General features: G+C 38.1%; 1 long non-coding RNA gene across 1 annotated transcript; it reads left to right on the top strand.

Annotated features, from left to right (window-relative positions):
- The first annotated feature begins 3,279 nt into the window (after positions 1-3,279).
- LOC140007439 (uncharacterized) lies at positions 3,280-6,478 on the top strand. Its single transcript, XR_011814752.1, has 2 exons — positions 3,280-3,710; positions 6,254-6,478. It is a non-coding gene; the product is annotated as an uncharacterized lncRNA (long non-coding RNA).
- The last annotated feature ends 16,429 nt before the right edge of the window (positions 6,479-22,907 follow it).

The following is a 22,907-nucleotide window of genomic DNA, read 5'->3' as shown; positions in this document are numbered from 1 at the left end:
TTTTCTTAAGTAGGGTAGCAGGAACGAGAAAAGGGGACCGTGACCGAGGGCTTAGACAACCCTGTACTTGTGAGACAAATTGATAGACAGTTTCATATAATTTAATAGGTCCCTAGTACCGAATATGAATCGAACATAAACCCGAAGATCCGATCTACTAGTGTATAATGGATTAACCTAGCTAGAAACTTGGTGAGCTTTTCTTGTGCGCAACATCTGTTATGATTGGTTCTGTGCCAGTATTTCAATCTTAGGAAGTTTGAACTCCGAAAGTATTGCAGTGGGTTGGTAAGAGAACTCGAACTACCTGAAACCGATTAGACTGAGCTTACTTGAGACTTGAACCTGTTTAGGCTAGTGTGCTCTTGCGTATCCTCAATGGACCTAATTTGACTGAATATATGGAATGTGGACTTGAATTTTGTGACTGTTTAAGAATGTGAATTGCTGGACAGAGGTTAGGCCAGTGTGTTCTTACTCGTACTCATGACCCTTGAATTTGAACTTGAACTTGCACTTGAACTTGAACTTATACTTTTGTTCGTACTCATGCACCATGAACCTGAAGTATTTGGCTCCGCTTTGACCCTACTCTTGAACTTATTCGTACTGGTGTGGTTGTAGACCGGCTACTACTCTTCTGTAGCGGTTGAACTGAACCTCTCTGGTGGGGCATTGCTTGTTGTGTTGTCCAGCACCCCCAGGGATGAACTTTTGATTTGAAACTTCGCTATATCCTGAATTTCTTCCAAATGTCTGGGACTCTACGTCCGACTTCAAGCCTTTTGCCTGTTTTATCTGATTACGCGATTAATTCCATATTGGACCATGACTATTTGATAGGTTGGATTGGTGTGATATGTAATACTTGAACCTGATAAGTGATTATTATATAAGCCATGCTCTACTGGATGTAAGGGGTAAGTTAGCCTCGTCTGCACTTATTTCGGGAATTCGGGCTAGAAAGTTGTTAAGTAAAGGAGCTCAAGGGTATTTGGCTTTTCTTATTAATACCCCTAGCGATAAGGTGAATCTGGAGGACACACTGGTAGTAAAAGAATTTTCTGATGTTTTTCCTGAAGAACTGGAGTCTCTACCCCCGGAACGGGAAATAGCTTTTAAAATTGATTTAGCTCCGGGAACAGCACCTATATCAAGGACACCATACAGGATGGCCCCAGCTGAATTGAAGGAGTTGAAATTACAATTACAAGATTTGTTGGAACGAGGTTTTATACGGGAGAGTGATTCCCCGTGGGGAGCCCCAGTTTTGTTTGTAAAGAAGAAGGATGGGAGTTTGAGGTTATGTATAGATTATCGAGGCTTAAATGATGTTACGATTAAGAATAAATACCCACTGCCCCACATTGATGAACTGTTTGACCAACTGCAAGGGGCGGTAGTGTTTTCAAAGTTGGATCTAAGGCAAGGTTACTATCAATTGAGGATTTTGGAGAAGGACATACCTAAGACTGCTTTTAACTCGAGGTATGGGCACTTCGAGTTTGCAGTAATGCCTTTTGGGTTAACCAATGCACCTGCCGCTTTCATGGATTTAATGCATAGGGTTTTTAAGCCTTACTTGGATCAATTTGTGGTGATCTTCATTGATGACATTTTGGTGTATTCTAAGAATGTGAAAGATCATGAGAAACATTTGAGAATGGTTTTACAAATCTTGAGGGAACATCAGCTATATGCTAAGTTTAGCAAGTGTGAATTCTGGCTAAAGGAAGTGACTTTCCTAGGGCATATAATTTCTAAGGATGGGATTAAAGTGGATCCAGCTAAAGTGGAAGCTGTTTCGAAATGGAAACGACCGGAAAATCCAACGGAAGTTCGGAGTTTTATAGGATTGGCAGGGTATTACCGGAGATTCATCCAGGATTTTTCGAAAATCGCTGGACCTATGACTGAGTGGACCAAGAAAAATGGAAAGTTTATTTGGAGTTCTAAGTGTGAAGGAAGTTTTCAGGAGTTGAAAAGACGGTTGACTAGAGCGCCTGTCCTAGCTCTACCAAATGGACATGATAGTTTTGTGGTTTACACAGATGCATCTAAGGAAGGTTTGGGATGTGTTTGATGCAAAATGATAAAGTGATAGCTTATGCCTCTAGAAAATTGAAGCCGCATGAAGGGAACTATCCGACCCATGATTTGGAGTTAGCGGCTGTGGTCTTTGCTTTGAAGAAATGGAGACACTATTTATACGGAGTGACATTTGAGGTTTTTACAGATCCCCAATTTGTTGGGATGAAGTAGGTGAACGGAAAATCTTAGACACGACTACTGTATCTTGGACTGAGGAGGCTAATGAAAAGGTGAAATTGGTACGGCAAAGAATTCAAACCGCCCAGAGTAGACAAAAGAATTATGCCGACAATCGGAGGAAGGATTTGGAGTTCACTGTTGGAGATATGGTATTTCTCAAGATTACGCCTTTAAAAGCAAGTTTGATGTCCGGAAAAGGGAAGAAACTACAACCAAGGTTTGTAGGGCCTTATAAGATTATTCAGCGAGTTGGGAATGTAGCCTATAAGCTGGAATTATCACCGAGTTTATCTCGTATCCATAACGTGTTTCATGTGTCCATGCTTAAGAAGTATCATCCAGACCCCTCTCATGTTTTACAACCGGAGAATATTGAGATTGATGAAACCCTGACCTATGAGGAGAGACCGGTAAAACTTCTGGATCGAAAGGTGAAGGAATTGAGGAACAAGCAGATACCACTAGTGAAAGTTTTATGGAAGAACCATGGAGTAGAGGAAGCAACATGGGAAGTTGAAGAAACAATCAGGGAGAAGCATCCAGACTTGTTCATCGACCAAGGTAAATTTCGAGGACGAAATTTTCTTAAGGGGGAGAGGATGTGAGGACTCGCAAAAACTATTATTTTATGCCTAATTTATGGCTTAATAAATTATTTAATTGGATTTTTATTTCCAAGGAATATTTTCTAGTCTTATGAGACCTAAACGCATGATAATATAACTTCGTTATATTTTTTTTAAATGATTCGTTTCGAAAATTAACTTCCTAGAGCGCGTTTAGTAAAAATAGTGAATAGTACTTGGAGATTTTATCCGCGTAGTAGCCGATAAGCTTGGAATATTGGGGGCTTGTACTATGGTCCTAAAATAGGTAATTTTATGAATAAATATTCAAGTGATAGTTAGTAGTGCAATCGTTATAAGAATTTTTCGAAAGTTTCGCGTTATAGCGTTAAATTTGACGGTACGCGTTTTCACACGCGCGACTTCAATTGAAGGACTTTAGACCCTTATTTCGGGACAATTAAGAGTGAATAATAATTACAAGAATATATATGCCTTGGAGGTTTAGTGCACTAGTGAACCAAACGCGCGAGAAAGATCGAGTCCAAACGCACCCTAAATTGCACTATTTCAAGTTGACTTTGAGGTGCATTTTGCACCACACAAAGAATCTTCCTTTGGAAGCCAATTGCATCAGCACTCTCTCTCTCTTCACCTCACTTGGCCGAACAACAAGAAGGAGAAGAGCTCTCCATTGTCTTCATTTTTCATCTTCAATCCATGCACCAAAATCCACCCAAATCACACCAAACTTGGAGATCTCTTAGCAAACCACTTGGAGACTACATCTAGCTAAGGAGGAAGGGAGCTTTCACGGTTTCTTTGGAGCTTCAAGAGGGCCGAAAATTCTGACCTTGCAAACCAAAGGAGTAGGTAATGATCAACCCATGGATTCTTATCTTTTGGAGATTATATGACAAGATTAAGTTCATGCATGCACTTAGTTACTTGTTTATGGTGTAAAAATGTGATTGTGGGCTCTTGGAATTCCCACACTTGGGTTGTTGTTGCTGATGTGATGATTAATGGTGATTATATTGTTGGTTTAGTGATTATAATGATGCATTAGTGATGGGTAATTAGTGGAAACTTCTTTGGGTGTAAGAGGCTAAAACTTCCGATTTTGCCCCTGCTATGTTCGGCCATTTCCAGGCCAAATTTTAATGGTTTAATGGCTTGAATTGGATGTTTATAGGATGTATTAGATGTGTGAAAAATTTCATTGGAAAATATTGAGGTTTGATGGAGCAAATGAATTTTTTTTTTCGAAACCAGCAAATCTGGAAACTGATTCGCGTATGTCTCTGACCAGCAGTAGTATTTTGGCTATAACTCTGTCCTCGGATGTCGAAATCATGTGCCGTCAGTGGCGTTTGAAACTAGACATTCCTAGCTTTAATTTGGTATATAATGTACGTTCTGATTCTTTGTGACCAAGCCGAACCAAATGTTTTAAGCTCGCTGTCCTGTTGCTCTGTTCATCTGGAATGAAGTGTTCAGGCAGCAACTTGATGCCCAAATTTGAACCAGATGGGCGCCGAATTTGGAAATGATTTCTTCTGTGATATTTTAGTCCTATGAATGTACTTTCCAACGGCGTAAGCCATGCTCGATTTCGAGCTATAATGACTGAGTTGTGACTGAAACATATGGACTGCTCTGTTTTGGAAAAACCCTAATGTTGGACTGGTTTGGAACCAAATCTTGGAGTGAACTTGTTAGTTGATGTTTTTGATATTAAACACTTACCAAAGTTATTATGGGTGTATCTTAGACCCTTATTTTACAAATGAACCATGGTTGGATAACCTTCTTGGTTAAACGATTGGAAATTTGGAAAATGAAAGTCAAAGGCAGAATGCCTTAGGAATTTTCTTGAACTTCGGTTGGCTCATTAACTACCTTGCCGAAGGTATTTTTCCCCGAAATTCGATAGAGAGATACTTTCCAAATAGTATTGAAATACTACCAATTTTGGTGCCGATTCAAGTTCGTTTCGATACCCAATTGAATTACTAAAGTTAGAGGTTCAAATCTGGAAAATCCTCATCCAGTCTTGAATTTGCTCAACTTCGGGCTACCGTATCTCGGTGCTCGAAACTCCGATTTTTGATCCTCTTGTTTTGTCCTACACTTCACTTGCAACACTAATTGAGCTGAAAATTTCAGAGGCCGGTTTGCAACGTGCGAATCGTGCCGAATTTTCAAAGTTGGCCGAAATCCAACTTAATTCTGCCTTGTAAACTGAAGCTGCGTCTTCAAGCCCATTTTTTATCACTTTCCACTTCGATTCATGGAAAAGTGTCTTCTAGGAACTTATAGTACTCTCTAAGAGGTTTCTAACGGTATAAAGTTTTCCAATTCTCGACTTATACCGAGCGAGTTATGATTTTTCAAAGATTCATCATAAAACTGGAAAATTTTCCAATTTCAAAGAAATAGAGTTTTTCAAAAACTCTTTATTCTTTTGATGTTCTTAAACGTTTTGTTTACGATTTTCATGATCAAAACTCAAATAATATTGTACATGATAAAAGGCAAGTTGAACCTCGATTTACGTGTAATTGAGGTTCCTTTTTGCGAAATAATCCTTAGATTGTACTAATGTACAATCTTCTTGATAAGTGGGTTAATTGTATGATTATTCGCTATTAAATTGCCAGGCGCGCAAGGAGACCTTCAAGAGGATCTCACCGCGGACACTTGAACTCCCAGAAAATAATTCTTATTGAATTGCTCGGTGAGTGTCAAGTGTATGAATTTGATACTTGCTTATTTGTGATACTTGTTGGGAGTTTTAAAAATAAGAGCGGGTGCGTACTTTATCGCACTCGTTCTAATTTCAAATGAATGAATGAATGAATGAAATGTATTGAATGAATGAATGAAATGCAATGTCATGTCATGAATGCTTGTGTCGTTGGAGTGAATCTCCTCGACTACCAAATGAATGGGGGACGCCCAAACTCATAGGCCGTCCTTAGACTCGAGCCGGCAATGGGCTTGGTCGGGAACTTGGGCGAGCCATGAGATTATAAGCTCGACCTAATAAGAGGTCTTGCTTGGCATACTCGTCGAGTATCGCCCTAAAAATAGACTTGTGGGCCCTTGGGGTGTACGGTGGACGGAGGGAAGAAAGTGGTGATCTACGGAAATGGAAATACCGACCCGGTTGACAGGAGGGTCAATGCGGGAAAGTATACGAATGACATCGACAGATCGAGTGGAACTTAGCTCCTGAGAGCTACTATATCCTTGAATTGTTTCTGATTACTTTTTCCTGTTTGATAGATTGATTATTGAAAAGACATGGCTTTACTTATTAAAGTTGGGATTGTTATTTGATTACGTGCTTGCATGTGTGTTCTTGGCCTCACGAGCGTTAGCTCACCCTATAGTTTTGTTTTCCTTAACAGGACCGACTCTTGGAGAAATATGGAGAAACCATCCGTTGAATTTTGTTAAGACTCCTGTTATATATATTTTGACTAGGCCCTGGTTTGGGTTGTACTTTTGGAAATTGTAAACTTGAAAAGTTTGGGCCCTGATGTGTACTTTGAATTTAAGTCGTTTCATGATTTACCGATGTACTGGTTATACATTAAGTGACTTATTAAGTTGAACGCTTCCGCATTATTGTATTCATGTTGCTCTCATCGAAGTGTTTAGTTCGGTTTGAATTTGGATGGAATTGCTTGAGTCCTGGCGTGAGTTGGGCAGGCGTCCGCGGATACCCTTTGGTCCGCCTTAGGGAGATGTGGGGCGTCACATAGTATACCTGTATGTACATGGTTATCTGTCCAACTTGATATGTATTTGTGTATTTGCTTATCCGTCTTTTTGGTATGGCGTGTTATGTGGGTATATGTTTATTTGAATATTTGGTGCCCTCAATAGTTACTTTAGTAACCTTATCGTGTTTATTTACTAAATTACCTTTTGGGGGAAAAGAAAAGAGAGGGAAAACATATATATGGACGGGAGACGTAGCCGTGGACGTGGACGTGGCCGTGGGAATGAACGAGCTCAAGAACCAAGAGAGGAAAGAGAAACAACATCTGCACAAGAGCAAGGAACGAGAGTTGAAGCCGAAGACCAAATGGCAACGGTAATGCAACAAATGACAGATATCTTGGCAAGACTGGTGGATCAACAAGGCCAAATGGCGGTGAATCAACCCCGGAACCCTGAAATCGGAGAAGATAAGGCTCTTGAGCGGTTTCAGAAATTTACTCCTCCGAAATTCCTTGGAGGATCTGATCCGGATACAGCCGAACAATGGTTAGAGGCCATGATTAATATTTTCACCGTCTTGAACTACACCGAGCAAAGACAAGTAAACTTTACGGTGTTCCAATTTGAAGGATCGGCCCGAGCGTGGTGGAACGTTATTAAAGCAAAATGGGAAAGAGAACAGACCGTATGGACATGGACGAATTTCATAAGGGAATTTAACGAGAAATACCTCCCTCCTTTAGTTCAAGAGAGGAGAGAGGAAGAGTTTATTGGACTACGCCAGGGAACGTTAAGTGTGGCCGAATATGAAACGAAATTTACGAAACTATCCAAGTTTGCTTCTGAATTGGTGGCCACAGAACGGCGAAGAGTAAGACGGTTTATACAAGGATTAAATATGGAACTCCAAGAAGCATTAGCGGCAGTACAAGTGAATACGTTTATGGAGGCTCTTGAGAAAGCTCAAAGAATCGAGACTGCAAAGGCACAGATAAAAGCTTCCCAGACCCAGAAAAGGAGTGCATCGAGTAGTGTAGCGGAGGAATTAAGTGAAGCGAGAGTCCCTTCCAAAGTGCAAAAAGTGAACTTTTTGTCCCACCCACCATGGACATTAGGGGCGATAGGTGAAGGATCTACAAAAGAAAGCCAAATCAGATTTGGGAAAAGTTTTCAAGAAAGCCAAAAGATGGCTTCTCACGTGGTCTGTGGGTACTGTGGAAAGGCAAATCATGTCGAAAGCGATTGTTGGAGAAAGGGGCGGAAATGTTTAATCTGCGGAAGTGGCGATCATCAAGTTAGCAACTGTCCGAGGAGACAGTCACGTGAAAGCAATACTCTGCAACTGGATGGAGCTAAATCACAAGTGAATGAAGGAGGGAAACGAACTAGCGGACCGGCAAAGGTTTATGGTTTAGACAACCGACAAGTTCCGGACTCGTCTGAGGCAACTGAAGGTAAAATTTCGAGGACGAAATTTTTTTAAGGGGGAGAGAATGTGAGGACTAGCAAATTCCTTGTATTTTTCCTCAAAAATACCCTTTTATTTGAAAATTAGTATTTATCAAAGGCCACTACCCAAATATTTCACATTAAGTGTAGATAAACCTAGAAAATAGGGTTTTACGCTTCGGTTTCAAGTTTGGAGCGAAATTAGGGTTTTCGCGATTTTCCGCCGGATGAATTTTCGGTACAGAGTAAGAATTAAATTTGGGGATTAAAAGTGACTTTTAAGTGAGAAATAATATGTGACTAGTGGCAATGATATAAGGTTAGTGAATGGGAAGTAAAAACCCTAGTACGTGAGTTTTTAAGAAAAACGGCGCCAACCGGCGGGTCCCGCGCAATACCGATTGAACGCACTGCTTGACCACCATTTTTCCTTACCAAACAAATTTATTGATCTTGAGCAAAATATCTTCTCTCTTGGCAACAAGCTTGACCGAATGTGAGGCTAGGAAATAACAAGAGAAAGAGAAAAGAAAGAAAGGTGGTGGTGGCGACACTTGTCGCCACCTTAAGGCTTCTTGACCCAAGACAATTATCATCCATTTAAGCACCAAAATTCAGCATTTTACCCCTTATTTCTGCTGCTGCTGGCTGAGAGAGAGAAGAGGGAAAACATTTCATTTCATCTTCAATCCAACAACTTAGGAAGAAATCAAACAAAATAAACCGATTAAACTTGTTCTTGAGTGACTAGTTAGTGAGTTGTGGTGAGTTTTTGAAGGAGAAAACTTGGGCTACTCTTAGTGACCTCTAGTCAAGGTAAGAGAGCTTATCTCTCCAAGTTTTACTTTCAATCTTGTGAAATTAAGCTTAGCAACTTGATTTTGTGGTGGAATCATGGATGATTATCATGTTTAGTAGTTTTCCCCTTTTTATTTCATGAACTAGGATTTGGGGAAATTCTGCCCAATTTGTTGTATGATGCTTATATGTTGCAATTGAAGTGTTATAAGGTGTTGTGGTAGGGATTAGACCAAGAAATTAAGGAAAGTTGCACTAGAAACTCAAAATTCCAGAATCTGGAAAATTTCCCCAACTTTCTGTCCGAATTTATATCTGTATGTTAGAGGTCGATTTGGCCTTAGGTCAAAGAAGCAAAGTTGTCGATAATGGCATTTTATAGGTGGCTACAAATTTTCAGCTCAATTGGAGCAACTTAGGACATGAAAAGTCCAAAATACCCTTACTGTTTTAAGTATTTCCTAAGCAGTCCGTGTGATCAGTTAAGTCCAGTTTATCCCAATTTTTGACTAGGATCCATTCTGATTTAGTGTTTTGCCCAAACATGAAAGTTGTAGCATTCTGAATTAGCTTTCAAATTCCTCTGAGACCACCTGATTTGGACTTGTGTACTCTGAGTTATGTCCATTATAGTGTTCTACGTTTAAACAGCCGACGAATTGGTTTCTGGTTTAGTAATTTGAGAATTTGACTAAGTTACATTAGGAACTGGACTAAGTGACCTTCATGAATGTTGTAGCTCTGTGTCTTAGATTGGAAACGGCATAGGTTTCGTCTCAATCCGATAAGCGTAGCTTCGGATATGTTATTTCCGCATTCATACGTCAAATCTGTCTTGTGCTAAGTTGAATTTCTGCACTTGTGATTGTTGTAATTCTTATTCTTATGATATTGTGAGCCTATGGAATGGCTCTTGACTTGAATTGATTATGTGTGATGTTGGGTTGTGGTTGAGGAAATATAATGAAGCCAAAATGGTTGGAAAATTAGGTAAACACAAAGGGCGTGCTGCCCAAATTTTCGCTCGAGGACTAGGTTTCTATTTGAACTTGTATACTTTTGTTTGGCCAATACCATGACCGGTTTTCTATTTTAAAACATGATTTTTCATCCTGGGGTTCAAACAACCCTCTTCTTACTTGAAAGTCATCTTTACACGTTTTACTCCTAATTAGTCGGGTTTCTTTGTTTCCCTTAAATGTTTTGCTCGATAAACTGTAATATGTTCTCTTGTTCAACCTTAGGTTTCATTGGTGATTAAGGGTAATATCCGGAAGGATATTTTGCACGATATTTTGCATTTCTAGGTGAGTGTTCCTTATTTGATTCTATGGCTTGTTGTTATCATTTGCTAATGTGTTAAGTGCTTTTAATGATTTCCAAAACGAGCTTTCTAGGCGAGTGTGTACTTTATCGCACTCGACCTAAATAACTGTGCAATTTTCAAGGATTTAATGATTGAAATGTTACTTGCGCATGAATGTAAGCCTTTTGGACTGAACTGGCCATTGCCCCTTGTTACCGGTCGTCTCGAGCCAGAAGCGGATTCGGTCGGGCGATTAGGGACTTGGGTGAACGTTTGGTATACTCGAGTATTACCCTGTAGGTTGGTGGAGACTGGCCAACGGCCAGGACGGGGGTGAATGAATGAATGAATAAACGAACGAACGAACGAGGGTTTATTGATAAACGAAAAATGCATTTTCAAATGATTGGAGGAATAAGGGGAAATGTCAGGAGAACGAATGAACGAAATAACGAATTGCTCCTTGTGAGCCGTATCCTTTTAATAAATGTGTTACTATCGCTTTCCATTGTAAATGTTTCTTGAATTATTGATACTCTATGTTTAATGTATTGGATTGATTATCTGATTATGTGTTCGGAACCTCACTGGGTTTTTAGCTCATTCCTTTAGTTTTGTTTTCCTTACAGGGGAAGGCGAGCGAGGACGTGAGCTTGAGATAGACTAGCCAATCTAGTTTTGTTTCTTTTGTTTCTTTTGTAGTGGTTCTCGCCTAGTGCTTGGCACGGGCTGGACGTATGAAAGATTGAGAACCCTTGTATATTTGATGTTTATATTCTCTTTTGGGTTGGCAATGTATATAAGTTTCGCTTTAAGTTTGGATCAATGCCCTATTTATTCTTGTGATTTATTTCAATTTTTAATTGAGGACTGTAGCGAACGACTGAGTCCCGGCGAGAGTTGGGCAGGCGGCCCGCCGAACCCTCTGGTACGCCTTAGGGGGAGGTGGGGTCGTCACAAAATGCATGCCAGAAAATAAAATAAAAATATTATGAAATAAGGAAGATTTACGGGTCCTCACATTTATAAATGTATGCAAACATAAAATGAGGATTATTATGGTGAATTTGGACGTTGTAATTCTAATTTCGGTCAATTCAACCCTAACTGGGATAATTCTTATGACTATGGTTATAATAATCAAGATGCTTATAGTGATTCTTCATATTTTTATGATGACCAATTTGAATATGTCCAACATGAATCTAAGCCATCTTGAGAGTTAGCTATTGAAAAACTAACTAATGAGACTTCTGACCGTTTTGAGCAATATAATGATAAAATCGATATAGTTGATGTTATAATGGATGAATTCACCTTGTCTTATGTTAAAGTAAAAGAGCATTTGAATTTTATATGTGAAGCTATTTCATCCAAGAATAGTGAGTTCAATCTTAACATGAATGGTTGGAATGTCACTTGTGAAAATGGAATGCATTTTAATGATAATGAAGCATCTAATGTCTATTTCACATGATATTGCCTTTGGAATGGATTCCATTTGCCTCAAGAGAAAATCATGAATGATTCATATTTAACCACTCTTGAGAAGTGTGTTGAATGTGTAGGTTCAAAGTCATAATCATCCAAGAAAGTCATGCAGAAATTCCTTTGGTAAGTTCACAAGTGATACAATTATGAGGTGATATATGTGAAGCATTTGAGATTAGTGAGCCAATTCCATCTCCCATATAATTTGAAAATAAGGCTCATAAGGTGGAGCCACTATTTGTTGATCCATCACATTCAAAATTGGTGGATTACTCATTAATAAAGCCACCTTAACAAGGACACAAGAATAGTCAAGCTTATGACTATAAAGAAATGCTTATTAGGAGGCAACCCAATATTTAGTTTTAACTTATCTCATTTTAGTGTGTTTTCATATTTATTCTATGTTTTAAAGTATGTTTGTTATGTATGTTTTATAGGGTCCAAGAATGTAAGGAGCAAAGACAACCCAAAAGGAGGATGAATGAAGTTTACACAAACCAAGCAAATAAAACAAGTTTTCACCCAATTAACACACTCTAACTAATTGCACAAATTCACAATTATGAAACAAATATAGAGTTATAAAGATTGCACAATTAAGTAACAAAAATGAAAAGAAAGAGATAGAAATCCAAACCAAAACTTCCAAGTTTCTTCCAAACCTGATGCCAACTCCAATCCAATAGCCTCTCCAATTGATGGTATTTCAGACCACCTTGTACATAAGAAGAAGAGCAAATTGTGTCGAATGTCACCAAACTATACACTTGTGCTAGTCTAGGCCACTAAACTACTTTTTTAGCTGCAAATGTCACTAAACTAATCAAAATGCACGTTTTGTGTCATTTTGTGTAATTTGAGTGTCAAGACAGATGGAATAAACATCACATGACTTGTAGGCGGATTTTTTTAGGGGCAAACTTGTCTAAAAAATTTTTGCTTGAAGTTTTTATCCTCGTTACTCACAGATCTCTCTCTCTCTCTCTCTCCCCAAAACCCACAAATAGGCTAAAAAATTATAGCTTCAAAATAGTCTTGAACTTGCATGGTTTCAACTCTGAAGTAAAGATTTATCATTTTAGATATATTTGTGATTGGGAAGGAAGAGAGCTCAAGTCATCGATGAAATTTTAGTGATTGTAAAAGTATCCTCTTCCTTTTCTTAAAAAATTATAGATGTCCAATCATTGGTGAAATTTTACAAAACTTTACCCAAAACAAAGATACCAAATAGCAAAGATTGTGATGGAGCCCTAGCAATTAATCCTCCTCCCCTCCTCGTGAATAAAGAGCTGAAACCAATTGTCGACAATGAAGATTTAGCCACAAATAGTTAGGAGAGACTCCATGCACAAGTTACTACATCACCATAGTTTTGATTTAGATTGTTGAAACTCGAATGCCTAATTTGAAGTTTAGGGTAGAAGAGAAAATTCGAGAAGGTTTAAGTTAAGCCCTATTCATGTGGAGTGAGTAGGAGACAAAAGGAAAGGAAAACAATTGCAGAGATTTGATTGTTTTTATTTGACTAATTTTTTATTCGTTACAATTTCGAGAAAGCAAGAAACAAGTTTGAACAAAATTTTTCATTTGATGTAATTGTAGACACCAAATTTTTAAGGTATTTTGTTTACTATTATTTTTATTTTTGATTAATTTCATTTACGTGTAGTCTTTTATTTTTTAAGTCATTTTTATCATTTAATTAAACTTTAATCATTTAATCATTTCATTTTTATTTTTGTTTGTTTCGATTCTAAGTTTTGAAGAAAAAAAGAAAAGGGAAAAAAGGAAAAAAAAGAAGAAAAAGAAAAAAAAAAGAAAAAGTCAATCAAAGGGACAAGAATAAGACATATAAGCCTATTTTGGGATTTGAAATCTTGGCCTTTGAAGCTAGGTTTAGTCCTTGGAGGTGCCTTTAAAGATGAAAGAGCCGCAAGCCAAGATGAGGGGCGACAAAAAATAAAGGGGTTCGGGGATGAAAAAAAAACAGAGAAGATAGCTACCAAAAAAACAGAGAGGCGGCAAGCTGAGAAAATGGATGAAACAAGCAACGGGAAAACGGAGCAAAAGAGAACAAGAAAAACACAGAGGGGGGGAGAGCTAGTGAGGTCGGCTGCAAAAGAAAAATGGAGGAGTTCTTCCTTGTGGATAAAAGGGCTTCGTATTTTTCTAATCCAAAGGGGATCCGATTTGCCCATTAAATTTGAGCTCCAATTCCTTCAAAAGCCCTCTAACCACTACCCCAGTTTCAGCTTACCCTGCCGCCTGCTCAATTTCCTCTTCCCGGCTCCACCTTTGCCGTTGTCAGCTGCACCGTTCCCTTCCAACAGTTCTTCATCCATCCAGTGCCACCATGGCCTCATCCCTACCACCAATATCCACTGTTCTTTGTCCCAGTCCAGGCCACCAAACCTCCATTTCTCCCTGCTTAACCGCTGGAATACACAATCCCACACTACAAAGTGTTTCAATGACAGCGTCATTTGAGGACGACTCGACGGGTCAACCCGAGGACGATACCCCTAAATCCACAGCTCCCGCTCGCACCAAACCTAACAAAGACAACGACATCCAGGAAGAGGGCGATGACGGAAAAATTGAGAGAAGAAACAGAGGCTGCGAAAAAACAGAGCAGCTGAAGCTGCTGCACTAGCGAGGAACCACCAACTCCACCTCGTCGGAGTCCACCGCCATCGGCAAATCTTTGTCGAGAAAATATGTGCGGTAAGAGATCCTTTTTCTTTGAAATTTATTTTTTTTCCTGTTCAAGTTCATATTTTTGAAGCTCAAAAAATAGAGGATGATTTCTTGAATTTTCTTTGTGGATGGTCCACAATTTTGACCGAGCATGCTTTATGATTTGGATGGGATATTTTGTTTTGTTTTCTGACAAAATTTTTGGGCTAGTTATGGCTTCAATTGAACAAAAATCACTGAATTTTTCAATACCCGTCTGGTGTTCGATGGAATGCTCGATTGAAACCCGTAGTTTATCTCTTGTTGGTGTCTCCCATTCATGTGACGTATACAATTTCTGTTGTATAAGAGTAATTTGATTGGGTTTGCTGATAATTTTTGGGACAGATTATAACATCAATTAGGCAAAAGGACAGTGGAATCTTAATGTCTATTTTTATGTTCAACGAAATGTCAGATTAGAAATTCTTCCTGAAAACGATTCATCTGCAATTTAACGTGTGAAGGAAAATGAACATTCAGTTTGCTCAGTTGCTCATCCGAACTTAATAACCAATTTTTTCATGGGAAAAGATAGTGTTGGTCCGTTTGTACCTTTTCTGTTTCTTTGTTTTTTTTAATATTTCCTTATGCTTGAATCCGAATTGATGTGATAAGAGGAAGTGTTATGAGTTTCAATGTTTTGTTGGGAATGATGTGATTTGAAACCAATTTCTGGTGCTGTTAACCGAAGAGGGAGCTGAACTAGCAGCGAACGTTGAGCCAATTTGGAGAAGAAGATTACTTGATTAAATTCATGATTCCAGTCCCTCAATTTCCCTTTCCATTATGATTTAACCCCAGAATTTTAGGACTTCATAATTTTGCCTCCAACACCTTCATAAGTCCTTCAATTAGGTCCCTGCTCTTGTTGCATTTGAACCCCTTAAGCTTCCCCAAATTCACCGTGGCCCAAAATCTGGAAAAATCGAACTAATTTCACCCTTTTAAGCTTAATCCTCTGTTTGCGTATTTTCCGTGACTTTTTGGATAGATTAATTCTGGAATTTAGTTCATAGTTGTGGTTTAATATTTTTGTTGATTTGTTTATGTTGTTGGGTTTAGTATTATAGTTTAAGCTTTTGGGTAATTATATTTGGTTGGGTTTGTCAATGTGGATTTGGTTTATATTCTTTTGGGGTTTTGGTTTGGGTTATAAAGTCAAGGCCCATCAGTTTGGTTGGCAAATTTTGGATTAAAAAACAATCAGGCTAGCCCATCTGTTTTCTTGGGTTTCGATTGGGTTGGGGAAGGTCTTGGCCCAAGTAAATAAATAAAATAGCCCAATGGTTTGGTCCGTTACGAAAATCAGAAAATGATTTTGCAAATCTGTCCCTGAATTTCTCCTTAATTGTACTGTGGCCCTGGACATTTTCAACTTCTTTCAATTGGGTCCCTAACTTAATTGCAAATAGGCCCCTAAACTTTATTTTTCTTTAATTTTGACCCCAAAGCTTTGTTATTTTTTGCAATCACATCCTTTCTTCTTTTGACTTCTTAAATGTGGGTTGTCTACGTGATTTAATTGATTCAATTTCACATTTCATTTTTATCTTTTGTGATTATTTCTTAATTAAAGTGATGCCTTGACTCATTTATTATTTTTTGGAGGGTAAATAAGTGATTTCACTCCATTGGGGCCCCAATTTAAGGGAGGTACACCCTAATCCCTTATTTCCTACTATGTTGACTCTACGTGCCCTATGTGACTTTACATGTTTGATTGTATGCCTCTTGCATGTTTTTTTTTATTATTCATTTCATTTATTTATTCACTTGCTTTATTGGCTTTGTATATTCCTTTTAGTCTAATTTTGATCATTTGAAAGGCACTTGGATGCCCAAATTTGTAATAGTTAGGGATTTAATTGCTTTATTCCTTCTATTTTCCCTTTTAGATTGTAGTAGGCCTTTCCCCCCCCCAAAAAATGTAATAGTTAGGGCCTTAATTGCCTTATGTGTCTTGCATGCTTAGTTGCTATGTGTTAATTTGCTTTATTAGGCTCTTGCATTTAGTCGAGCATGCTAAGTGTTATGTGCTACGTGTTTATAGATGATTTGCATGTCTACTTGCTTTCTATAGTCGTAGATGAATATGATGGATGAATGCACGTCACCACACTAGTCCAACGCTAGTTGTGGCTCATGGTCCCGTTTTCCACTAGTCCAACGCTAGTAGGAATTCATAGATATGGGCTAGTCCAACGCTAGACCCTTAGGGATTTCCCTCGCTAGTTCATACTTGCATGTTTCACTACATTTCATGCATCTTAGTTTTTTTTTTCTGGCATTTGGCATGCCCCTCCACTTTTTCCCCTTCATTTTAGACTTTTGCATCTTCATGCTAGTTTTAGAGTACATTTGCTTGAGGGTCCCCTTTCGATAAGGGAAACGAGCGAGTGTGGCTACCCAATAGCCTTAGCACGCTAATCTTTCCTTCCAATCAAAGGGAAAATTAAAGTCGTGAAATTAGGAAACATTCCCGTACCCGACTTGATGCATTCCTCTAGATTCATGCACTCTCATTCTTATCATATCACTTCCCCACTCTTTTATCCACATTTTCTCACAACTTATATTTTTCTCACTCCACATGCCATGTTCACGCACTTTTTTTTCCTATCATTTATTTATTTTCTACCTCACGAATTGCACCCGATTGCACTTATATGTATCTACTATCATATTTTCATCCATTTGCACACAAACACCTTTATTTTCTCAATTTGCACACATGCACTTGTCTTACATTTGCACACATGCACTTGTCTTACATTTACACACATGCACGTTTTCTTACATTTTCACACTTGCACTCATACTTGAGTCTTCATTTGCATTATTCATGACCTCTATGAACGCTTTCCTTATTGGCCATCACAATTCATGTGGTTGGGACCAAAAGCCTCATGAGAAACATTTTTAGATTTAGGATTGCATTTTTTTCATATCCATTAGTCATATCCAACATGCAATACATACTTTGGGTAGAAGAATTAGGAAACGTGGGGCTAAGTCACGCAACTCGCTTTTGCTAGGGTAAGGGAGTACCTTAGGCTTTGCCTTTACCTTCTCCCTTATCAAATGTGATCCTCGATCCCTTTCTTTGGTTACGTAGACCTAAAAGTTCTTTAAAAAGGGTTTGATTACTTTTCTTTCCAAAAAAAAATCACTTTTTTGGGTGACTTGGTACACCCTAACTCTATACCAGGTGGCGACTCCATTTTCCATCCAAAAAATCCTTTTTGAACTTTGTTTGGCCGAATCGTCGCATTTTCAAGTTCCACGGCCTTTTATTTTCATTTTCACACACGTTCACATACACACTACTTTCACTTTCACACATCAAAAAGTGGGGCGCGACAGTTGGCGACTCCACTGGGGATTTCCTAAATGGGTTCGAGCATTTGATTTAGCTATTTTTTTCCGTTTTCTACCCTTGTTATGCGTAGCATTTGGATATTAAGGTTGCATTTTCCATTTTAGGACCTTTTGCCTCGCGCGTGTATCAAACTACTCCCTCACTCACGTATGTATGATTTGGCTGTTTGGATGTATGTTTTACTTGTCTTATCTCGCGCTTTGCATTGCATTTGGGGGGGTGTGTGTCACCTTTAGAGCCTCGTGTTGGGTCTCAACCCTTTCCCTCAAAATAGGGAACACTCCATACGTGCACGTTTATTTGCTGTTATCCCATTTTATTTTATTTTCGTGGGCTCTTTCCCACACCGCCTTGTAGGACTAGGAATGGTTTCTCTAGGTATGTGGATGGTGTGCTCTGCGCCCATAGCAATACCTAGAGGATCGCTCGAGCCACCGACCGAGGGCCTTGGGAGTGATGACCCTTTGCCTTTAGGTCTGAAGGCTTGGGAGCCGAAGCCTTATCGAGTCTAGTTGCATTAGTGAGCCCCAGCCTCATGCATCCATGTTAGAGTTTTCCTAGGTTAGAGTCAGCCTCACCTTTTTTAAGCACATTAGGCACGAGGGAAGGGGTTCCACCCCTTTTATTTGCTTTTACTGTATTTCTTTTCTTAATTGCTTCCAATATGTTATGTGTACTATCAATTGCACTAACCATTTTTTGTTTTCTTGACTTGCATTCATGTGCCCTAGCAATAAGAAGCCTCTTTGGCACTTTTTTAGTGACCTACCCACTAGATAACTCACATGTTTAAATTTCAGTCACTACACTTAATTTTCAATAAGTACATTTCATTTTTAGACCTTTTCCCCTCGATGCATTATTTATGTCCTTTAGGCCATATTTGTCACATATTTACTGCTTTAATAAACTGGCATCATGCATAAACCCTAGAAAGGGAATGCCATTTAGGGGATCCCGTGTTAGAAATAAGCCACCTTGTGTCTCGGATACTTAATCCAAGGAGACTTGCACGTTTACATTTTGTACCATCCAAAGGGGTAATGCACAAGGTAAGGTAGGATTCGATCATTTTCATAGAGCAATCTTTGGAATATGAGCGTTTAATAATCACTTTTTGGTCATTTTATCAAATTGGTAAAAATCCATTGCAAAAAGGACATTAATTTGAAGAAATTCACAAGTATTTCCTCACTGATGAGACGATAAATAAACTGAGGCCAAAATTTGATTTTAGAAGGCTCATAGACTAATGCATCAAGCCATTCAGTCCATTGGATCATTTGATTCCTCAATTTCATCCAGTCCATTTTATCAATTTAGGGCAACCTAGTCGATTTTGAATTCATTTGACTATTTTATCCATTTTAGGGCAATCTAGTCGATTTTTGAATAAGATCACCAATTTCATTCAATTCATTTGATTAGTTTACCCATTCTTAGGTCAACTCGATCGATTTTGAATAAATTCAAATCATCAGATTCGTTCAATTTCATTTGACCAAGTTTACCCTTTTAGGGTGATCTAATCAATTTTGAATAAATCATCCGATCCATTTGACCAGTTTACCTATTTTTAGGGCGATTCGGTCGATTTTGAATAAATCATCCTTTCACTCGATCGGTTTGATCAATTGATTTCATTCAATTCATTGGATTAATTTAATTCATTTTCAGGGTTATCCATTCATTTTTGAATAAATAATCAAATTTCATTCAATGCATTTGACCATTTTACCCCTTTTTGGCACATCATGTGTTGATCAAAGTAAGCAATTCATTCGAACTTCGTCCTCATTTTTTTAGGACAAACATCTCTTTTCACTCCAGATTGGCCAAATTTTTCAAATCATTTTTCACTCAATCAATTGATTGGATTTATCAGGTATGGTATGGTGCCTATCCTAGAGGATTGCATTTTCATGCTAGGCCTACCCTTGGCATAAAAAGGGTTCCCCCATAGGGCATGCATACCGATTTTATAGTCTTGATTACTAACTCTGGGTATTTTTCTTTTGTTTTCCCCCTCCCCTGCATTCATAAAAATTTCATAAAACGTGAAAACATGAAATAAAGTGTGAAAACAATTCTGATCTGATAAAGTTTGAAAATTACATGATTCTTGGACAGGCCCTGCAATGTGAATTTGAAAATTCATATGAAAACGCTTGTGTAAAACATTTAAGAGATTTCATTGCTCAAAGGGAGAAGGGGGCTATTAAGAGGGAAAAGTGTGTATACATGTGTAAAGGAGTTCCTTAGAATGTTTTTCATATGTATTGCTCTTTAAATTTTTCAAACATTGGCAATAATGAAGCTTTTGTTCAGACAATTACTTGTTTTGTATAATACTCGTGTACATTTCATCCTTTATTGAGCTCATTAAGAGATTTCATGATGAATTTTAAGAAAAAAGACCGAATTGAGAGTTTTTTCAACCTCCAGCCTGAAAATTCGCAAGTGTATGTTTTCGAAAATCCTTGTGTACACTAGATTGGTAATCCGAGCTATACAACAAGAGTGTTCAAAAAATTAAAAGAGATCACTCAGAAGGCCCATGAGATATCTTTCTCCTTCACTTAACCCCAAAATAAAATCAGTCCCATTGATTGATAGATTGCAAATTGGGGCAACCTCTGCTTGAAAATGTTCACTGTGTCTAACCGATTCAATTCACATCTAAGTGAAAGCAAAAATGTGCATTATTCTTATTTGTTTGGAAAATTTGGAATGATACTTCGAGCGTTCATTTCTCTACCTATACAGATTTTATTATTTGCTCTCCCACTTGAGCCTCTAAAAGAATAATTTCATTTCAAATAAGCGCCTTGATGATCACTACCTTTCATTGGAAAATTTTCAAATATCAAAAAGGGGAATGAATTATCAATGACCATTTCGTTGCTTTGGTTGTCATGAGGTGTAAGAATGATACTTTGGCCATCGTTTCTACAACCTAAACACTATTTATCCCTTGCATCCTCATTTGAGCTAAAATTGGTGATTCTTTTCAAAGCACTTACGATCGTACCCCACATTGGGGAGGGAGATTGGAGAATTTTTCAAAAAGGAGAAAAGCAAAAATGCTAGAATAAGGTGGGAACCGCAAATTGGGGAAATTTGATTCCACTTGAGTTCCAATTTTGAAAAAAAAGAAAAAAAAAAGAAGAAAAGAAAAGGAAGAGATTTGTCCGCACGGACCGCCTATGTTTCACAGATATGGATAAACAAGGGTCTTCCTCAGTCAGTTAATTCAGATACATGTCAGACATTTCCCATTAATGAAAGTTTCCTTTCAGAGTTATTGTAAGGAACGGAATACAAGTCAGGCCATCTTCTTTCCCAATCAAACATTCTATCTCTAGTTATCCCTTTTGAGCCTTCAGAATAAATTATTTCGTTTGGCAACCCCTGAGAATCGCAAACCCCACACTGGGGCAAGTTTGAGTTGAAAAAGAAAAGGTTTGAAGAAGTGAAAAGTGATAAAGCAACAAAATCCAAAAGAAAAGAGAAAAGAGAATTTCAGTTCAAAAATAAACTGGGGCAAATTTTGTGAAAGTTCAAAAGAATGGCAGAAGGCCGAAAAATCAAAAAAAAGAAAAAAAAAGAACAAAATGAAAGAGAAAAAGCCTCAATTGAGCATAAACTCTGGCAAATTTTGATTTAACCCTAAAATAGGGTTGACGCAACATTGCGATCTCGGATTCTTCAAACCGCTTTTGAAATCTGCCTTCAATCCTTAACTTTTCTAAACACCCCACCAGACCCCATTACCAAAGCCGAAAGTCCTAACTTCTGTTCTTTGCCATAGCCCTGTCAAGAAAATTTCTGATGCCGGAAAATTTTAGCTGTATTTCTGAATTGTCTGGGTATGGGGTTGACGCTACTCACCATGTGAAAATCCACCAAGTTGAGGGAAAGGAAAAAGAGGCAAAAAGCAAAGCAAGAAGAGTAAATGCAAGGAAAATGCAGAAAAAATTCGACGCTGAAGTCCCTGGTGAATGATGAGAAAAAATGCAAACAAAGTCTGAGATTTTTTGAGTTCAAAATAGGGGCAATTTTGAAAAATGTGATCTTTGGTGCAATGTCCTTGAAAGTTTTATTCTTTAACTATCGTTTTCAAGCTACATTACAAGCTAACAAAGTCCATCGTTGACTTATTCCTTCATGACAATCCAAAGTGAGGATTATGCTCGTAAGAAAATCCATCAATCATTTGTGATCATAAGGGTATAACCAGTTTTCGCATATTTAGCTATCGTTCCTACCCATTTGTTGCAAGTTTAAAGCTTATATGTTGACTCAATTTTCTTAAGAAATAAGAGTGACAAACTCTTTACTTTCACTAAGATTTGATGTTGAATGGATTACAATTTTGAGCACAAGAACTAGACAAATTTTGACTTTTCATTTCCCTTAACCCCCTCAAAATCAAAAATAAGATCACTGAATTGCTCCTGAAAAATGAGCCAATAAGAGGTGGTGACCCGTTACCCTAAACACTGATGCTAAAAGTCAGGAAGAAATCTTTTTCGGCATTATTTTGAAAAATTCATCGTGAAATTTTCTGTGTAAGTTTAAGCAAGACGTTCAGATTTCTTCACATTATATAGGAAACACAGTTTCTTATTTTGTTCAAATAAACGGAGAGGTATCCAAACCAATTTTTGCAATCAAATGGGCCCACACTGGGGCAAAATTTTTATTTGCAAGATTTCGCAAAATAAGCCCACATTGGGGCAAATTTTTTATTTGCAAGATTTCGCAAAATAAGCCCACACTGGGGCAAATTTTTTATAGTTCATTTGAGGATTTTGTCAAAGATTCAAGCAAGACTTTCAAATCAATCACGCTACTCTTTCCATGAGTAGTAGTTGCATTGATTTTTTAAAATAATTCAAGTGCATGTCATACTTTGGCAGGCCCCCTGTGCAGGTATTTATAGTTGAAATCAACGAAAGAGCATCTGGTGATATGGAAGGCCGATGCCGAAGAAAGAGAAGAAAGAAGGGAAAAGGGCCCTACACTGGGGGCAAATTATGTTTGAAAAAGATTCTCTCGAAAAATCAAAAAAATCAAAAAATCAAATCAAGTTCATCACGGCAGGCTCGGGTTTGATCCCACTGTCCGATTGTCAAGGCATTTCATTTACATCGCTACTGGAGCG

This window comes from Coffea arabica, chromosome 5c (genome assembly GCF_036785885.1).
Source record: "Coffea arabica cultivar ET-39 chromosome 5c, Coffea Arabica ET-39 HiFi, whole genome shotgun sequence".
Classification (NCBI taxonomy): Eukaryota; Viridiplantae; Streptophyta; class Magnoliopsida; order Gentianales; family Rubiaceae; genus Coffea; species Coffea arabica.
This window is presented reverse-complemented; position numbering and strand designations above follow the sequence as displayed.